The sequence below is a fragment of the Tripterygium wilfordii genome, chromosome 8 (genome assembly GCF_013401445.1).
Source record: "Tripterygium wilfordii isolate XIE 37 chromosome 8, ASM1340144v1, whole genome shotgun sequence".
Taxonomy (NCBI): Eukaryota; Viridiplantae; Streptophyta; class Magnoliopsida; order Celastrales; family Celastraceae; genus Tripterygium; species Tripterygium wilfordii.
Genome location: NC_052239.1, coordinates 8,823,137 through 8,843,962, shown reverse-complemented (window position 1 = coordinate 8,843,962; position 20,826 = coordinate 8,823,137). Strand labels below are relative to the sequence as shown.

Sequence of the window (20,826 nt, the reverse complement as noted above, 5' to 3'; positions counted from 1 at the left end):
AAAACCTTTTTACGACTTCTCCTTCCTCTAAATGATAAGGTTCACTAGACCATTCAATTGATAGGAGCGACGGGCGGTGTGTACAAAGGACAGGGACGTAGTCAACGCGAGCTGATGACTCGCGTTTACTAGGAATTCCTCGTTGAAGACCAACAATTGCAATGATCTATCCCCATCACGATGAAATTTCAAAGATTACCCGGGCCTGTCGGCCAGGGATATAGGCTCGTTGAATACATCAGTGTAGCGCACGTTCGGCCCAGAACATATAAGGGCATCACAGACCTGTTATTGCCTCAAACTTCCTCGGCCTAAGCGGTCGTAGTCCCTCTAAGAAGCTGGCCACGGAGGGATGCCTTCGCGTAGCTAGTTAGTAGGCTGAGGTCTCGTTTGTTAATAGAATTAGTTTCTTGCTTTTCGATGGCTAAGAATAAGAAGGTGAAGATGACCCCTAGCTCACGGGGGAAGAAAATGGTGAAGCAACTTCAAGCGGAGGCTCAATTTGAGCTCCATAAAAACACAATGATAGCTCTGCTAGTACAGCGACAAGTTGTTATAGAAAGTCTTCAGATGGAGGTTGCAATCTCTGAGCCTTTAGCGGCTTTTAAAACCCTAGCTGGAGGTTCAAGCCCAAGTAAGTACTTGATTAATGTCGATGAAGTGACCATTGCTGATGTGAGTCTGAGTTCTGCCAATGAACGAGTGTTAGTTGAAGATTGCTCTGAGGAGGAGGAATTAGAAGAGGAACAGCTGGATTACACTCTCTCTAAGGACGGTTCAGGTGGGAAATCAAAATTTTTTGACTACGATGTGCCTCGTTCTACTTATTTGGAGATTGGCGAAATCAATAATGTATTATTTACGTCTGAGGAAGGTCATGGGGCTAGGGTTAAAACCAATGCTGCTTGTGTTAATGGTGGGAATTCTGATTCTGAGGTTCGAAGCCAGAGTGATGCTCCAGTCTTTCAGGTATTCCTGATGTTCCAATTAAGGGTAAATGGCGTGATTTATTTAGTAGCAATAGTAGTTTAGATTCTTGACCAAAGCTTGAGCATTTTTCTGAAATTAGTGCTAAGAAGAACTGTATTTTGCTTGGTGATAACCTGGATGATAATTGTGATGTGTGGAATAACTGCATAATTGGTTATGTTGCTGGTAAATTCCATGGTTATAGGGCTTTGAATGGTATCATTGAATCAGTCTGGAAATGTGAGGCAGTATTAACTATTCATGATTCTGGTTGGTTGATATATAGATTCACTAAGGAAGAGGATAAGCTTGTTGTGCTGAGTGGGGGTCCTTATTTGGTTTATGGGAGACCTTTAATGCTTCGATCTATGCCTGAATATTTTGATTTTGCTTCTAAAGAAATGACTAAGATCCCAGTTTGGGTTAAATTTCCTAATTTACCTTTGCAATACTGGTCTATGAAGTTTTTATCCAAGATAGCTAGTGTGTTGGGAAAGCCTCTCAACCCTCTCAAGGTTATCTTATGCTAGGGTTTTGGTGGAAATTGATCTGTTAGATGAATTACGTCACACCATTGACATTCTGTTACCTAATGGTACCCCCTAGAGCAGTATGTGGAGTATGAAACCTTGCCTAAATTATGCAAAAATTACAAGGTTCTTGAACATACCATTGGGGTGTGTCAGTCTGATAGAAATGTGGAAGGTGTTAAGAAAGGAAGTGTCCTGGATAGACTGGGGGATCAGTCTGGAAGGAATGGTTTAGTTGATAATCAGAAAGGTAAGGCAGTTCTTGAAACTACTACTTTTGATCCTATGCAATTGGAGGTTGATGATGGTTGGAAGGTTTTCAGAGGTGGAAAAAACTCAAAAACTCCTAAAAAGAAACAGTGGACTCAAAGCAGTAATGAAAATCATGGTGGTGGTGGTCTGGTTACTCATGAAGGGCATGTCACTCTCACTAATAAAGTTGATAAACTCAAACAGGTTGGTTCTGTGGGGGCTAGAACAAGGAGTGGTGCTAGGAATCGTGTCAGGGGGGCATCTGGAAGTGCTAAGGGGTCTCTATCACCTCCTCCTATTCCATGTTAGTGTACAGTTGGAATATTAGAGGATTCAATAGTCCTCTAAAGCAGCATGAGGTTGCTAGCATCATGAAGAAAAGTAAAGTTGATGTTTGTGGTCTTCTTGAAACTAAGTTAACTTTCTCTAAGCTTAATTTATTTCAGAAGTTTAAGTTGAAGAATTGGAAGTTTCTTGCTAATATAGGCACTACCATTACAGCTAGAATTGTAGTTTTCTGGAATCCTGTTACTGTTAATGTTGAGCCGATTGCTTTCTCTACTCAAGCAATGTATGTTTCTATTACCTGTATGATTAGCCAGATTAAGTTTGATGCTGCTTTTGTCTATGGTTTTAATACTATTATTGCTAGGAGAGTTCTTTGGGATGATTTGAGGAGCTGATCCCCCAATGTTCCTTGGTTTTTTTCGGGGGGATTTTAACTCTGTCTTGTCTCAGGCTGATAGGCATAGAGGGAGTAGTGTTACCACTTATGAAACTGCTGACTTTAGGGAGTGTTGCTCAGATTTGGGTCTTTATGATTTGAATTACATTGGTAGTCATTACACCTGGTCTAATGGTAATGTTTGAAGTAAAATTGATAGGGTCCTTGTGAATCCTATCTAGTATTCTATGCAGATTCTTTGCCAAGTTCATTTTTATCCTCTTTGTGCTTTCTCTGATCATTCACAAGCTAGAGTCCAAATTGGTGCTCTTCATTTACATGGTAGGAGGTCTTTCAAGTTCTATAATATGTGGGTGGATCATCATTAGTTTCTGTAGTTGGTTAACATAAACTGGTCCATTCCTATCCATGGTTCCCCTCTGTTTGTTCTCTGTAAAAGACTCAAGCATTTGAAAGCCCCTTTGAAGTTGCTGAATAAATTACACTTTTGTCACATTTCTGATAGGGTTATTAGAGCTACTTCTGCTTTGGAAGAGCACCAAATTCAGCTTCAAGTAGATATGGATAATCCCTAGTTGCTAATGCGGGAGAAACTTTTGAGATTGAATCTGGTTCACCTCAAGTCTGTTGAGAACATGTTCTTCAGTCAAAAGCTTAAATCTAAACTTCTTAAGGTTTGTGATAAAGGCTCAAGCTTCTTTCATGCTATGGTTAGTCAAAATCATAGAAGGAACTTTCTTGCCGATATTCTTTGTGATAATGGTAGTTTTACTAAATCTATTGATGAAGTTGGGGGTGAGTTTGTTAAGTACTATCAGCAGCTTCTGGGAACCTCCAAACCAACTCTTCCTTTGGACTTGAATGTGGTGCAGAGTGGTCCCTGTCTTGATGAAGGTGCTCAGTCTCTTCTTCTAGCTCCTATTACTATTGAGGATATTAAGGGTGCCCTATTCTCTATTGGGAATGATAAGGCTCCTGGGCCTTATGGCTACTCTTTTGCCTTTTTCAAGAAGTCTTGGGGTATTGTTGGGGATGATTTTTGTGCTGCTGTGAAGGATTTCTTTAATTTTGGTGCTCTCTTGAGGCAAGTGAATCATGCTGTGATTGCTTTGGTCCCCAAATCTGCTAATGTGAATTCTATGAAAGATTTTAGACCTATATCTTGTTGTAATGTTACTTACAAAGTCATATCTAAAATTCTTACTGGAAGACTAGCTAAGGCTTTACAAAGTATTATTAGCCCTGCCCATAATGCTTTCTTGGGAGGGAGGAGAATGGCAGACAACATTAACTTGGTTCAAGAGTTTCTTAGGAATTATGGCAAGAAAAGATCTTCTCCTAGATGCATTATGAAGATTGATTTCAAAAAGGCATTTGATTCTGTTCAGTGGTCGTTTATTAGGCAGCTGCTCTTGATGCTTGGGTTCTCAAGACAGTTTGTCCATCTTATTATGAAATGTGTGGAGACTACTTCTTTTTCTATGGCTGTCAATGGAGATCTGTTTGGGTTCTTTCATGGAAAGGGTGGGATAAGGCAGGGGGATCCTCTTTCCCTTTACTTGTTCATTGGTTGCATGGAGTACTTTACTAGACTGCTGAATCTTACTTCTGCAAATCCTAAGTTTAAATATCATCCTAAGTGCCTTCTTCAAAAAATTACTCACCTGGCCTTTGAAGATGATATCCTTCTGGTTGCTAGGGGAGATAGGCCTTCTGTGCATAATCTTCATCGGTAGTTGTTGAACTTAGTAGTGTTTCTGTTCTGGAAATTAATGCTGATAAGTCCTCCATTTATTTTGGGGGAGTTGGTGATGAAACCAAGCAAAGAATTCTTCATGATACTAGGCTTTCAGAGGGTTCTTTTCCTTTTAAGTATTTGGGAGTTCCTCTTAGTCCTCATAGACTCTTGGCAAGTCAGTTCTCTCCCTTTTTGGAGAAGTTGGAGATGGCCATTCAGAGCTGGTTGGGGAAGCATCTATCCTATGCTGGCAGACTAGAGCTTCTGAAGTCTGTTCTACAGGGAATGGTTCAATTCTGGATTAGCATTTTTCCTCTGCCTGAGCAGGGATCAAGAAGATTAATTGTTTATGTAGAAACTTTTTATGGGGTGGAAATACCTTGAGGAGAACTTCAGCTCATGTTGCTTGGGTGAATGTTTGTTTGCCTAAAGGAGAAGGGGGTTTAGCGCTTATGGATCTCAGGGCTAGAAATCTCAGTTTCATTGCCAAGCATCTATGGAATATTCATATAAAAGTCGACTCTCTATGGATACAGTGGGTGCACCATTACTATTTGAATGAATTTCCTATTTGGCATGCTGGTTTGCAAAGGAACTCTTCTCCTCTGTGGAAGGCCATTTTCCATCTCAAAAACCAGCTTTTGCAGGATTATGGAGGGCAAGATAAGGCCATAAGTCTTATTCATAGCTGCCAAAATGGACCTTATCTGTTTTCCAGCTGGGCTTATGAGCATTTCAGAGTTAAAAAGGCCAATGTCAGCTGGGTTAAAGTGGTGTGGGAAGCCTGGTCCTTGCCTAGATATAGTTTCATTCTTTGGCTTGTTGTTTTGGGGAGGTTGAGAACAAGGGATAGACAGAGATTTGTGCCTACAGACACCTTTTGTATTTTTTACAAGCAAGAAGAGGAGTCTCATATGCATTTATTCTTCAATTGTAGTTGGACTTCTGACTTTTGGAAAAGGATTACTTGTTGGTTGGGAATTAATAGAAGACTGGTACTTTAATTAGTGCCATTAGAGGGTTGAGGAGTGGCAGGAATGTCTCAGTAGCTAGAATGATGAGGGTTTCTCTGGGCCTAGTAGTGTATTTGATTTGGCAGGAGAGGAACAGAAAAATTTTTTAGAAGATTTGTTATCCTGTTGAGCTTTTGATTTATAGGTTTCAAGTGATGTTCTTTACTATTATGTTTTTCCATGTCAAGAATACCTCCCTTCCACAAGGAGTTTAACAAGGTGGTTTCTAACTACTTTGGGATTTGGTTCTGCTGGGTTGGATTAGGGATGGATCTGTTGATGGAGCTTATGGATGGTTCTGTTTGCATTCTTGGTTTTTTCTGAGTGCTGTTTTGCCTCTGCTGGATGATCTTTGTTGGCTCCTGGAGAGGGTTTTACTTACAGCTGGATTGTGGTTGTTTTGGTTTGGTGGCTTGGCTGCTGTTTCTTTGTTACTAGCTGGATGTTGGGTATTTTTGGTTGTTACAGCCAGTTTCAATTTTTACAGCTGGAGTATTGTATTATTGGTTCTGACCTGGGGTGGTGTGTCGGTGATTTGGATCTTCTTCTCTGTTCATGTCAGAGTTGGATCTTCTTCTCTGGTCATGTCACCATGGAGTTTGCCATGTTTCTGTTGGTGTTGAGTAGGTTTGGGAGGTTTTCTCAGAAACTAGTTTTATTTTCTGGTGTCTTGGATAACCTCTGTTGGTTGTCTTTGCTGGGTTTTCTTAATGCTTAGCTAGGTTTGTTTGGGTGCTTGTACTCAGTTGTTTCCCCTAGCCTGTCAGGGTTTTGGTTGGTTGTATATAAACTCTCTAGACTTTCCAGTTTTGTTTCCCTTTTTGATCTTTAATACATACTTACATTTGATCAAAAAAAAGAAAGAGCTCTCAGTCAGTTGAGAGAGAGAAAGTTAGGGAGAGATGCTCTCCTTCTTTCATGAAGTCGCTTTCTTCTTCTCCGGCAATACTCACTGAATCTGCGTTTACTCTTCTAGAGGTCTTTCATTCTCTCCATATGGCAAAAACGAAGAAAAAACACTTGTAGTTGGCTCGCGAGAGAAAAAAAATCCTTGAAACAGCTTCAAGAAGAGGCCCAAATCGAACTATTGAAGAACACGGTACTTGCTCTGAAGGCTCCTTATGTTGTTAAAGATTGGGTGGAACCTATCTCAAAGGGCTCATCGAAAGGTGCTAAGGTTTTCAAATCCCTTGTGGGTGGCTCCAGTCTAGGCAAATACTTGATTGATGCTGAGATGACTGAATCGGTACAAACCCCTTCTCCTGTTTGCTATCATGTTCAGGTGAAGAAGTTTTCGAAGATGAGGAAGGGGATTACGAAGATGAACATGTGGACTACAATTCCTCGGAAGAGGGCTCAACTGGTGGCTCAAAATTCTTTAACTACGGCAAAACTGGCTCTAGGCCTATGGAGCTAGGGGAACCCAGTGAGAGGCAACCTCCTCTTACCAACCTCCCCCAGGTTGCGGATGGCTTTGTTCAAGGAACTCAGGGCAAGGCAAATTCCAATGTTTAAGAACCTCTTGCGAACCCTAGTGCAGGTAAGTGGAGAGCTCTCTTTAGTTCGAATAGAAATTCAAAAAATTGCTCTAAGCTGGATTTTTTTCCTAAAATTTTTGCTAAGCAAAACTATACTTTGTCTGATGATGATCTTGATGAAAACTATGAAATATGGAAAAATTGTGTGGTTGGATATGTTGCTGGAAAGTTCCCTGGTTATAGAGCTCTGAGGAATTTGATTGAGGTTACTTGGAAATGTGAGGCTAATTTAACTATACATGATTCAGGATGGTTAGTGTATCAGTTTGCTAAGGAAAAGGATAAAGAATATGTCCTCAGTGGAGGCCCATATCTTGTGTATGGAAGGCCTCTAGTTCTAAAGCCAATGCCTGAATATTTTGATTTTGATGATCATGAAATGTCATGGTTCTTGTTTGGGTGAAGCTGCCAAACTTGCCTTTGAAATGTTGGTCCACTAGATGCCTATCTAAGATTGCTAGTTACATAGGAAAGCCCTTACAATGTGATAAGCCTACTGCCACTATGTCACGGCTATCCTATGCTAGAGTTCTTGTGGAAATTGATCTTATAAAAGATTTCGCCCATATTGTGGATATTTTGCTTCCTAATGGAGCTCCAATAGAGCAATATGTTGTTTATGAAACTCTCCCTAAATTCTGCGAGCACTGCAAAATTCTAGGGCATGCAGTAGGGGTGTGCTCCAAAGTTCTTGTATCTCAAATTCCAACTAAGCCTGGGGTTCAAGAAGGGGATGAGTCTGTGCTTATTAAAAGAGTTACCATTCTAGATAGGCTAGGTGAGATTACTGTTCCTGTTCTGGATGATCATGATGAGGCAGATACTCCTTCAGACAGTAATATGGGAGAAGACCATATCAAAAACCCTAGTTTTGATCCTATACAGTTGGAAGCTCAGGGTGGAAGCTGGCAGTTGGTGAAAGGGAGAAAGAATAAGATTCTTATGGTGCAAGATGCTTCTGTTCAGGTGAATAAAACTGTTGGGGATAAAGGGATGGGAGTTACGACTAGAAGTAGCTCTAAGAAGCAATATGAGAATAAAGGGTATTGGAGAGAAGGTAGGGGTAGGGGTTCTCACAACCCTTCTACTCGATTATAGCTTCCTGAATATCAGAGGGCTTAATAGCTCTCCGAAGCAACATGAGGCCGTCTGCTTCATGAAGAAGAATAAAGTTGATGTTATGTGTTTTTTGGAAACTAAGTTAACTTGTAGTAAACTTTCCTTTATGCACAAGTTGAGGCTTAGGGATTGAATTTTTTTTGACAATATCAGTATTGCTGTTAATGGTAGAATTGTTATCTTCTAGAACCCTTCTTTTGTTTCAATTGAGCTCCTCCACTTTTCTGCTCAAGCTATCCATGTGAAGCTAACTGATTTGGTTGACCAGAGAAATTTCATAGCCACTTTTGTCTATGGGTTCAATACTGTCGCAACCGGGGTCACGACGCGGACCGGCGTTGGAGAATGAAAAATGTTTAGAGTCGCCACCAATTGATTTAAGGTGCAATTGGACACTGTAAAGACCTGCGAACCAGAGAAAAGGGTACGGGGATCGATTGAGTGTGGGGAAGGTGTTAGGCGCCCCACAACTCCCGTTTGAAAACGGTTACCCTAATTAATTTCATGGCTATCTTATGGATACTTGCTATTTGCAAGATATAATTGTTAAAGTTTGAATTATTACTTTCAACACACTTATCAACTTATGATAGTGTTTATTTGGAGACACACTACCAACTTTTGGTAGATTTAATTTAAAACACCAACTTATGGTGTTAATGATAAAATGTCCTACCAACTTTTGGTAGGTTTAATTTTAAACACCAACTTTTGGTAGGTTTAATGATAAAATGTCCTACCAACTTTTGGTAGGTTTAATTTTAGATACCAACTTATGGTTTATTTAATAAAATGCCCTACCAACTTTTAGTAGGTTTAATTTTAAATACCAACTTATGGCATAAATGATAAAATGACCTACCAACTTTTGGTAGGTTTAATTTTAAATACCAACTTATGGTATAAATGATTATTTGGAAAAGTGTCATCTATCAATTTAACCTATTATTGCCAACTTATGGCAAATTCATAAATGAAATCAAATATGGTTCATAATTCAAATAAAGGAAATCAACTTATGATTTCTTTAATTGAAATGACCTATATTCAATTTTAAGCCTATATATTCATAATCCACACTTGTACAAATAATCCAAATAATAAATGTCGAAATTATACAAATCGACATGAATAAGATAAATTACACAATATGGGGGGCCAAATATACACAAATTGCAATAAACCAAACAAAATCTTGAAATTGCTCAAGCCTCCATCAACTCGTCCAAATAATATCCAAGCCCGAGCCTCGTCCAACAAAACAAACATAAAGAGAGGGAAAAATAGAATACTCCAATGTAAATCAAGATTTAAATCGAGTCAAGACCACATTATAAGATTCACACGTATCCAAACCAAGAAAATCAAATCCAAATATGGTCTCTCCAGCTTTTTCCAACAAGAAATAGAAGAAAAAAAATGCAAAGAGAAAGGGCTCAACATATTAGTATCGAAAACACTCCCAAGCATCACATATGTCCAAGGTGAATGCAAGAAACACCATGTCTATTCTTAGTCAACATCCGAGGATGCTAAAAATGAATCAAACATTGAAATCAAGTGTCAATAGAGCAATACTTGAGTGAAAGATATGAGGGGTATGAAGCTTCTACCAAAAAAATCCAAAGAATCGGTTTTCCCCCTCTCTCCTTCTCTCCTTCTCTTCTTCTCTTCTTCCTCTCCCCTCTCTTCCTCTCTTCTTTTTTTTGTTTTTCTTCACCAAAAGCCAAAGCCTCCCCCTTCTTCTCTCTCACGCCTCCTCTCTTCTTATTCTTTTTCTTTCCCCAATTTGTGCCACCTTTCTCTCTTTGTCTCCTTCTTTTTATTATTTTTCTTTCCCCAATTTGTGCCACACCTTTCTCTCTTTGTTCCCCCACTTTCCTTATTTCTTGGCTTTTTATTTTTTACTTTTCCATTCTTCTAGCGAAAATCATAAAAAGATGTGACATTTAAAACAATTCTCTTATTTTTAGATATTTTCTAAGATTTGATCTTATTGGGTCAAGATTTGAGTATTTAAGGAAAGGGATTATGAATATCTATGGGCTTATAGGTCAAAGAAATGAGCTTTTGCATTTTTTGTGTTCTTTTTTCTATTTTTTCTTTTTCGGATCGGACGAAATCCGGTTACTACAAATACTATTACTGCTAGAAGAAGCCTTTGGGATGATCTCAGAAGTTGGTGTCCCAATGGCCCTTGGATCCTTTCTGGTGATTTTAATTCCGTCCTTTCTCAACAGGATAAGCGTAATGGTAACTCGGTTACAGGATATGAAATTGTTGATTTTTGCTACTGTTGTTCTGATTTGGGTCTATAAGATCTTAGTTACTCTGGTTGTCACTTCACCTGGTCTAATTGGAAGGTCTGGTGTAAACTGGATAGAGTTCTTGTCAATCCTGTCTGGTGTCCTCTATTACTGCCTTCTAATGTTCAGTTCTTCACTTCAGGTGCTCACTCTGATCACTCCTCTGTTATAATCTAGATTGGTTCTTTGTTAGAAAGGGGAAATAGGCCTTTCAATTTTTTTAATATGTGGACTGATCATGACCAATTCTTGGAAGTGGTTAATTCTCATTGGCAACAGACTATACAAGGCTCTCCTATGTTTAGGCTCTGCAAAAATCTTAAAAGTCTGAAGGGTCATCTAAGGGAGTTAAATAGGAAGCATTTTAGCCATATAACTGAGAGAGTTAAATCTACAGCTGCTGCTTTAGAGTATCATCAAACTCTCCTGCATAGTGACTTGGATAACCTACATTATATCAGGAAGGAGGGGGAGTTTAGAACTACCCTTTTAAATCTCCAAGCTGCTTAGAGAAAATTCTTTTCTCAGAATTTGAAGCTCCAGTTTCTCAAGGAAAGTGATAGAAGCTCAAAATTTTTTCATTCCCTAATGAATAATACTCATAGGAGGAATTTTATTGCTGCTATTCAGACTGCCTCTGGAGATTTGACTACTTCCCAAGAGGCTGTTGGGTAAGAATTTGTTAATTTCTATAAAGTCCTTATTGGCACTGCTAAGGAGGTGGAGGTTATAGATGGAGATGTGGTTCTTAGAGGGCCCTGTTTGACTGACAACCATAACAATCTTCTCCTTGCTCCTGTAACTGATGATACTATCAAGGCTGCTCTTTTCTCTATTGGTGATGATAGGGCTCCTGGTCCTAATGGATACTCTTCTGCTTTCTTTAAAAAAGCTTGGTCCTCTATTGGTAGTGATATCTCTTGGGCTGTTAGAGATTTCTTCTCTTCTGGGAAAATGCTTTGATAGATCAATCTTTCTGTCATTGCCTTGGTGCCCAAGACTGCTGATGTTTCATCTGTAGCTGACTTCAGACATATTTCTTATTGTAATGTGATCTATAAATGCATATCAAAGATTCTTGCTGACAGATTGGCCCAAGCCCTCAAAGGTATTATTAGTAAGAATCATACTGCTTTTCTGGGGGGCAAAAGTATGGTGGACAATATCCCTCTGATTCAAGAGATGCTCAGAAGTTATGGTAGAAAGAGGACTTCTCCCAAATGCTTAATGAAAATTGACTTCAAAAAAGGTTTTGATTATGTGCAATGGAGCTTTATTAGGCAGATGCTTGTTCTTCTTGGGTTTCCTTCCCAATTTGTTCACTGGATTATGCAGTATGTAGAAACCACTTCCTTCTGTGTGGCCATAAATGGGGAGTTGTATGGTTTTTTTAAAGGAGGTTGTGGTATTAGGCAGGGAGACCCTCTCTCCCCCCCTCTCTTTATAGTTTGCATGGAATTCTTCTCCAGAAAGTTGAATGTTGCTACCACCAAGCCTGGGTTTAGGTTTCATTCAAAATGTACCTTGCAAAACAACTCTCACCCGTGGTTTGCTTATGATACCCTTCTTCTCTGTAGGGGTGATGCTACCTTTGTTGAAATTATGTATGTAGAACTTCAAAGTTTTGGTAGGGTGTCTAGTCTAAATACTAATGCTTCTAAGTCCTCAATTTTTTCTATGGTGTTAAACAGCAAAGCAAGGCTGCAATCCTAGGCTTAACTGGTTTCACAGAGGGTTTATTTCCCTTTACATACCTGGGAGTGCCTTTAAGTCCTCACAGACTTCTTGGTAGCCAATTTGAGCCTTTATATCAGAAAGTCCAGTCCTCTAGCCAACTCTGGATGAGGAAAAGTTTATCTTATGCTGGTAGACTAGAGCTGATAAGGACTGTATTACAGGGCATTGAACAATTCTGGATTGGAATCTATCCTCTACCAAATCAGATCATTCAAAAAATCTCTACTTTCTGTAGGAATTTTTTGTGGAGTAGTAGCCTACTTAAAAGCAAATCTGCTATGGTGGCTTGGAATGATGGCTGTGTCCCCAAGCATGAGGGGGGTCTGGGTCTTTTCAATTTGGAAGCCAGGAACAAGGGTTTTATGCTTAAGCAATTATGGAATATTCATGCCAAAGCTAACACCTTATAGGTTCAATGGATCGATCATCACCATCTCAACCACAGTAGTATTTGGAGAGTGGTTGCAAAAACTACTGATTCTCCCCTATGGAAGTTCCTTTTGCAGCTAAGAGACCAATTTCTTCATTCAACAGGAGGAGAACCTCATGGTATACAACTGTTGTAATAGTGGAGTGAAGATGTTGGTTCTTTGTCTAGATAGGCCTATGATTTGTTTAGGCATAAGAAGAGTAGAGTTCACTGGTAGAGAGTAGTCTAGAATTCCTAGTCTCTTCCTAAATGTTCTTTCATCCTCTAGTTCACTACTAAAGGGAGATTTAGGACTATGGACAGGCTAAGGCTTATTCCCACAAACACCTTCTGCATTTTTTGTAGGAGGGAGGAGGAAACTCATAGGCACCTATTTTTTAAATGCCCTTGGATATCTGACTTCTGGAGAAGGATAAAAGCATGGCTGAAAATCATTGATTCCTTGAGCACTCTCAGTAGTGCTCTAAGAAAGTTCAAAGGGAGGTACAAGAGGCTGGAAGCTAGAATGATCAGGGTTGCCTTGAGTTTGGTGGTTTATTTGGTTTGGCAAGAGAGGAATAAAAGAATCTTTGAGAAAGCAAGCAAATCTGTGGAGGCTTTATTCCATAGATTCAAGATTCGGTTTTTTTTCTGTTTTGTATTTCCATGTTAAAGATCCTAAACATACTTCTGCTTGGATTGCTAGCCTAAGATTCCAAGCTAATGACTAGTTTTCTGCCTATCTGCCTGTTGTTATTTGGTTCTGACCCTGCTCTGTTTTCCTTGGTGCTGGGTTTGCTGTGCTTGGAGGTGTTGCATCCTCTTCTGGTTTTGGTATTGCAGGTTGTTTTGACCTTGTTGCTTGTTTCTGGGGGTTAACATGGAGCTTGCTGTTGAGGTGTGGTGGTTGGTCTCTAATGGATCCTAGAGGTGCTTTGCTTGCTACTATTGATATTCAATCTGGGATTCTTCTCTGGCTCTTTTGGGTTATTGTGGAGCTTGCTTATTTGAAGCTGGGTTGCTTGCTTTTGCTCTGGTTTCTGGCTCTCCTATTTGGTGCTAGACTTGTATTCTTCTATGGTTTCTGGCACTGTTGCTGGCTGGTGGTGTTCTGGTGGAGCTGCTAATTGGAGTTGGTTATGTGGATAGTTGTTGTCTAGTTGCCTCTGCTGGTTTGTCTTTGTGCTATTTCCTGTTGTCTGTTGCCTTTGCTGGATGTTCTTTTCTATTGGCTCTGGTCTCTGTGATCTTCTGCTCCTCTTGTTGGGAAGTTGGAGCTGCTGGCATTGCTGGTCTGTTGGCTTTGTGGGTAGTTCCTGGTCTCCTCTGCTGGCTCTGGTCTCTCTGGTCTTCGGGTCCTCTAGTGGGGAAGTTGGAGCTTCTTGTGTAGTTGCTTCTCTGTTAGTGTCTTTTGGATCTTCTTCGATTGTTATGCCCTCTCTGTTTTTCCCTGGCCTGTCAGGGATTGTTGCTTTGTATTAATACTTGCTGGATTTTCCAGTTTTGTCTATTTTTTGATCTTTTATACATACTTACATTTTGATCAAAAAAAAAAGAAAGAGATCTCAGTCTATCAATCCTTACTATGTCTGGACCTGGTAAGTTTCCCCGTGTTGAGTCAAATTAAGCCGTAGGCTCCACTCCTGGTGGTGCCCTTCCTTCAATTCCTTTAACTTTCAGCCTTGCGATGGGAAGAAAGGTGCACACCAAAGGCGGACCGCTCAACCCTAGATCCAACTACGAGCTTTTTAACTACAACAACTTACATATACGCTATTGGAGCTGGAATTACCGCGGCTGCTGGCACCAGACTTGGCCTCCAATGGATCCTCGTTAAGGGATTTAGATTGCACTCATTCCAATTACCAGACTCATTGAGCCCAGTATTGTTATTTATTGTCACTACCTCCCCGTGTCAAGATTGGTTAATTTACACGCCTGTTGCCTTCCTTGGATGTGGTAGTTGTTTCTCAGGCTTCCTCTCCGAAATCAAACCCTAATTCTCCGTTACCCGTCAATACCATGGTAGGCCTCTATCCTACCATTGAAAGTTGATAGGGCAAAAATTTGAATGATGTGTCACCGGCACAATGGTCGTGCAATCCATCAATTATCATGAATCAACAAAGCAATGGGCAGAGCCCGTGTTGACCTTTTATCCAATAAATGCATCCCTTCCAGAAGTCGGGGTTTTTGCACGTATTAGCTCTAGAATTACTATGGTTATCCGAGTAGTAGATACCATCAAACAAACTATAACTGATTTAATGAGCCATTCGCAGTTCCACAGTCTGAATTAGTTCATACTTAGACATGCATGGCTTAATCTTTGAGACAAGCATATGACTACCGGCAGGATCAACCAGGTAGCTTTCCTCAAGACAACTGGCACAACACATGGATATTACGAGAACCCATTGTTCAAGAATGCCAAGGCGAGTCACACCGTCTTTCGGTTCGAGCGATGAGTGTTAGGCTCCGGCTTATCAAAAGGGTTTTTCAACCCTTTGCCCACTTAATTTTCAGCATCCGAGGGTCAAGCAACCAAGCATGGGCCGAGTCATAATCCAATGGCATACAAAGGAACATGCAAAGCGCCAAGTAGTTCATCCCATGCCCAAAAAGGGCACGAGATGAAAACAAGCAACGACGCCATCTAATACCATCGGGATAGGTATGCAACACAGGAACAAGGGACTTGCCACAAGACGCATATGCTTGGGCCATGACTGAAAATTGGTTGAGCATAAACAGTTCGGTCCTTAAGAATGGAGCCTGCCAACAAACACAACCAAAACACAACTCACGTGTTGTACGTACACGCACACAGCTCCACGAGGCCATCCGCAAGAAGTAGAATAAAACCTGCGGAATAACCTAGAGAAGCCATGCACGAGACGATAGACATGATTGTTTCCCACTAGGAAGGCTAGCACATTGGTTTCCCTCACCTAACAGCCACTCACATCGCTTGACTTGCTTTCCCAAGCGAACAATTACTCGCAGCTCTAGGCTTGGTACGCCGTCATTGGCCAACCACGTTGCAATTCTGATGAAGAGTGCATAGTTCAGTTGCCTAAGCCAACCACCCCGAGCTGAAAAGCCATGCCCAACACTCGTGAGTGGATCAAAACAGCGGGCGATTTGGCTAGGGTGCCCACACCAATTCCCACGCATCTAATATGCTCATTGTACGAGAAACGACCTATCCAACAAAATTCCTATTCCCACGTGTGGGCACTAGGCAATGGCATCCTTGTAAAGAGCCCACTTCCAATTCCGACAAGGAGTGCATGGCCCAGTTACCCAAGCCAAACACCCCGACCTGAAAGGCCAAGCCAACCACTCGTGAGCGGATCAAGACAGCGGGCGATTTGGCTAGGATGCCCACACCAATTCCCACGCATCTAATCCGCTCATTGTGCGAGAAATGACCTATCCAACGAAATTCTAATTCCCACGTGTGGGCAATAGGCAAGGGCATCCTTACAAAGAGCCCACTTCCTATTCCGACAAGGACGGCATGGCTCAGTTGCCCAAGCCAAGCACCTGGAGCTGAAAGGCCAAGCCAAACACTCATTAGCGTATCAAGACGACGAGCGGTTTGGATAGGATGCCCACACCAATGCCCACACATCTATTCCGCTCATTATGCAAGACACGACCAATCCAGTGAAATTTTGATTCCCACGTGTGGGTACTTGACAAAGGCATCCTTGCCAACCGCCCACGACTTTGATTTTTGACCTTCCAATTCCCACGTGGGGTGCTATATAGGTTGTAGTCCACGCCAAGCACCCCTAACCGAAGCCCACATCCGATATAGGAGGGGAGGTCTTTCGACCCACTGGACTACCCCCTATATATATGTCTTAAGTTCGTTTTCCAAACTAGCAGTAGGAGGCATCAATTTCTCAAAAAGCATAGTCCCCCCCATTTCTCATCCTGTCAGAGCGCACGTGAGCACCTATTGCTCGCACAGGGGTCCGAAGGTTAACCTTAGTACCCCCTATATATATGTCTTAAGTCCGTTTCTCAAACTAGCAGTAGGAGATATCAATTTCTTAAAAAGTGTAGTCCCGCCCATTTCTCATCCCGTCTGCGCGTGCGGGGGTCAGAAGGTTAACCTCAGTACCCCCTATATATATGTCTTAAGTCCGTTTCTGAAACTGACAATAGGAGACATCAATTTCTCAAAAATCGTGGTCCCGCCCATTTCTCATCCCGTCAACGCACGCGACCACGTAGTACGCGCGGGGGTTTAACGGTTAATCTCAGTACCCCCTATATATATGCCTTAAGTCCATTTCTCAGACTGGTAGTAGGAGACATGGATTTTTGAAAAAGCGTAGTCACCCACATTTCTCATCCCGTCAGCGCAAAACTCTCATCCAACGTAAGGCTTACACAACGGGTGTTGAGAGTTCTCATGTTCCAACGAATTTGGCATGCCTTGGTGTCATTATGGGCTATGGCATGCCTTCTAGGCACTAATTTTTTCAATCTTCAAAATTTTTGAAGTTATCACGTTCCAAATGGCGTTGGCATGCCTTGGTGCCATTTTGGACGTTCCAACAACTATGGCATGCCTTGGCACCATTTTTTCCAACATTGAAAGTTCTCATGTTCCAACGACTTTGGCATGCCTCGGTGCCATATTGGACGTTCCAACGACCTTGGCATGCCTTCTAGGCACAAATTTTTTCAATCTTCAAAATTTTCAAAGTTATCACGTTCCAACGGCTATGACATGCCTTGGTGCCATTTTTTCCAAACATCAAGGTTCTCACGTTCCAACGGCCATGGCATGCCTTGGAGCCCTTTTCCACGTTTCGTGGGCTATGGCATGCCTTGTCACCATTTTTTTTCCAAACTTCAAAGTTCTTACGTTCCAAAGGCAACGTTCTCTTGTTTCACGTGCCATTACATGCTATATGTCTCGTCCATTCTAGAATGCCTGCAACAATGCCTTGATGCCGATTTCACCGTTTCAGAGGCTAGGCCACGCCTTTTGCCACTTTAGTGTCTTCGGTGACTTTGTGGTAAGCAATTTCAAATGTTCAAGTGAGATTGATATAAGTTGGTGCTATTTCTAAGGAATTGGCGACATGTCATGCCTTGGTGTATTCTTTAGGACTCGGTGGTAAGCCATGCCTTGGTGTACTCTTATGGACTTGGTGACACGCTGTGCCCCAACATTGTATTCTTAGGGACTTGGTGGCACCCCATGCTTGGTGGATTTTTTGGGACTTGGTGGCATGCAATGCCTCGTTTTATTTTTTGGGACTTGGTGTCACGTCATGCCTTCATGACCTGTTGACATTTTTAGTGACTTGACCTTGGTTCCACGCAAGTCATGCCTTGGTGACGTGTGACTTGATAATCGCTAACCTCAGTCCGATTTATTTGAAAAGCGAGATAAGTATATGGCGGAGGGAGGGAGGGAAGGAGGGACTCATTTGATTTGGAATAAGTGGGGAGGGATGAATCGGTGCGACAAAGGGCTAAATCTCAATGGATCTTGGCAGCTAGGCCACTCTACCACTTACAATACCCCATCACGTATTTAAGTCGTCCGTAAAGGATTCTACCCACTGTTCGGTGGGAATTGTACTCTAAGGCGATCCCCGCGACTCATCCGTCGGGAGGACTTAGCCAAGACACATGCCTTTGGGGGCCGAAAGGCCCCTACTGTTGGTCGGCAATCTAGCAGCGGGCACACGCGTCACTTCTAGCCCATATTCTGACTTAGAGGCGTTCAATCATAATCCAACGCACGGTAACTTCACACCACTGGCTGAATTACTATTGCGAATCAACTGTTCCTGTCGTACTAGGTCGAATTACTATTGCGACACTGTCATCAGTAGGGTAAAACTAACCTGTCTCACGATGGCATAAACCCATATCACGTTCCTTATTGGTGGGTGAACAGTCCAACACTTGGTAAATTCTACTTCACAATGATAGGAAGAGCCGACATCGAAGGATCAAAAAGCAACGTCACTATGAACGCTTGGCTGCCACAAGCCAGTTATCCCTGTGGTAACTTTTCTGACACCTTTAGCTTCAAATTTCGAAGGCCTAAAGGATCGATAGGCCACGCTTTCACGATTCATATTCGTACTGGAAATCAGAACCAAACGAGCTTTTACCCTTTTGTTCTAAATGAGATTTTTTTTCTCATTGAGCTCATCTTAGGACACCTACGTTATCTTTTAACAAATTTAACGCCCAAGCCAAACTCCCCACTTGACAATGTCTTTCGCCCAAATCGGCCCGTCGAGGGCGGGCCTTAGGTCTGAAAAGAGGGGCAATGCCCCGCCTTCGATTCACGGAATAAGTAAAATAACGCTAAAAGTAGTGGTATTTCAGATTTGCCATTTTCGGCTATCAAGTCATTTGACAAAGTCAGACTAGAGTCAAGCTCAATAGGGTCTTCTTTCCCCACTGATTCTGCTAAGCCCGTTCCCTTGGTTGTGGTTTCGCTGGATAGTAGACAGGGACAGTGGGAATCTCGTTAATCCATTCATGAGCGTCACTAATTAGATGATGAGGCATTTGGCTACCTTAACAAGGAGCAAGGTCCATTGAAAAAGAAGAAGGGTGCTTAACGGGCCGTGACGGCTCGCGCTGCCATCCAAGATCGCAACGACGACATTCCACGGGTGTATCAAAGGCACGTGCTTTGGATGCCGTCACAATCCTCTTTGGTCCACATTCCGAGCAGATCGACGAACCGGCTTTTGCCATTCCACATCCTGTCGGGGCGTATCACCGACCCCATCCGCTTCCCTCCCGACAATTTCAAGCACTCTTTGACTCTCTTTTCAAAGTCCTTTTCATCTTTCCCTCGCGGTACTTGTTCGCTATCGGTCTCTCGCCCGTATTTAGCCTTGGGTGGAATTTACCGCCCGATTTGGGATGTATTCCCAAACAACCCGACTTGCCGACAGCGCCTCATGGTGCCACAGGTTTTGGGCATGACGGGGCTCTCACCCTCTCTAGCACCCCCTTCCAGGGGACTTGGGTTAGGTCCGCCGTTGAGGACGCTCGTCGTTACTAAGGGAACCCTTGTTAGTTTCTTTTCCCCCTCTTATTGATATGCCTAAACTCAGTGGGTGTTCCCGCCTGACCTGGGGTCACTTTGTGAGGACGCTTGCATCAGGGTCTTTTGCTCCCCGTCAACGAGGCTTGCCCACAGAGGTTTTTAAGGAGCTAGTGCTTCCAACCACCGTGTGTCGTGGCTGTCATCGCCAAGGGGCTGTTTTTTGGGCCCATCGTGAGCGGGAGCACACGGGAGGCCAATATCCGCCACCCCTAACTATTCCCTATGCAGGGGTGATGGGATTGTTGGCGACGTTGCGTGACACCCAGGCAGGCTTGCCCTCAGCCTGACGGCCTTGGGCGCAACTTGCTTTCAAAAACTCAATAGTTCATGGGATTCTACAATTCACACCAAGTATCGCATTTCGCTACGTTCTTCATCGATGCGAGAGCCGAGATATCTGTTGTCGAAAGTCGTTTCATATATAATATGAATGACAACACAACCCCCTACGACACTGTTTCCAAGTGAAGGGAGCGTACATCTTTTTCTGGTTCCTTGGTGCAATTTGCGTCGGGGTTTATTGTGCCCGCAGAAAAGGAGCTGTAGTTTCCCACATCCCACCCCTTAGACTTCGAGCGATCGGCCCAAAAGGCCCATCGTCGGTGTTAGTTTTCACTTGTTCGCGGGTCGCTCTTCCTTGCAGGTTTCGACAATGATCCTTCCGTAGGTTCACCCTGTCGCGTATTTAAGTCGTCTGCAAAGGATTCTAACCGACGCTCGATGGGAATTGTACTTCAAGGCGATCCCCACGACTCATTCATCGTGAGGATTTTGTCGACGACAAGTGCCTTTGGGGGGCCCCTACTGTTGGTCGGCAATCGGGCGACGGGCACGCGTATCGTTTCTAGCCCGGATTCTGACTTAGAGGCATTCAGTCATAATCCAGCGCACGATAGCTTCACGCCACTGGCTTTTCAACCAAGTGCGATGACCAATTGTGCGAATCAACGGTTCCTCTCGTACTAGGTTGAACTACTATTACGACGCTATCATCAGTAGGGTAAAACTAACCTGTCTCATGACGATCTAAACCCAGCTCACGTTCCCTATTGGTGGGTGAACAATCAAACACTTGGTGAATTCTACTTCACAATGATAGGAAGAGCCAACATCGAAGGATCAAAATACAACGTCGCTATGAACGCTTGTCCACCACGAGCTAGTTATCCCTATGGTAACTATTCTGACACCTCTAGCTTTAAATTCTGAAGGTCTAAAGGATCGATAGGCCACGCTTTCACGGTTCATATTCGTACTGGAAATCAGAATCAAACGAGCTTTTACCCTTTTGTTCCACACGAGATTTCTGTTCTCGTTGAGCTCATCTTAGGACACCTGTGTTATCTTTTAACAGATGTGCTGCCCTAGCCAAAATCCCCACCTGACAATGTCTTCCGCCCGGATCGGCCAGCCAATGGT

General features: G+C 42.5%; 1 non-coding gene across 1 annotated transcript; it reads right to left on the bottom strand.

Moving 5' to 3' along the window:
• Positions 1-19,663: 19,663 nt before the first annotated feature.
• LOC120004660 lies at positions 19,664-19,819 on the bottom strand. Its single transcript, XR_005469589.1, has one exon. It is a non-coding gene; the product is annotated as a 5.8S ribosomal RNA (ribosomal RNA).
• Between the last annotated feature and the right edge of the window lie 1,007 nt (positions 19,820-20,826).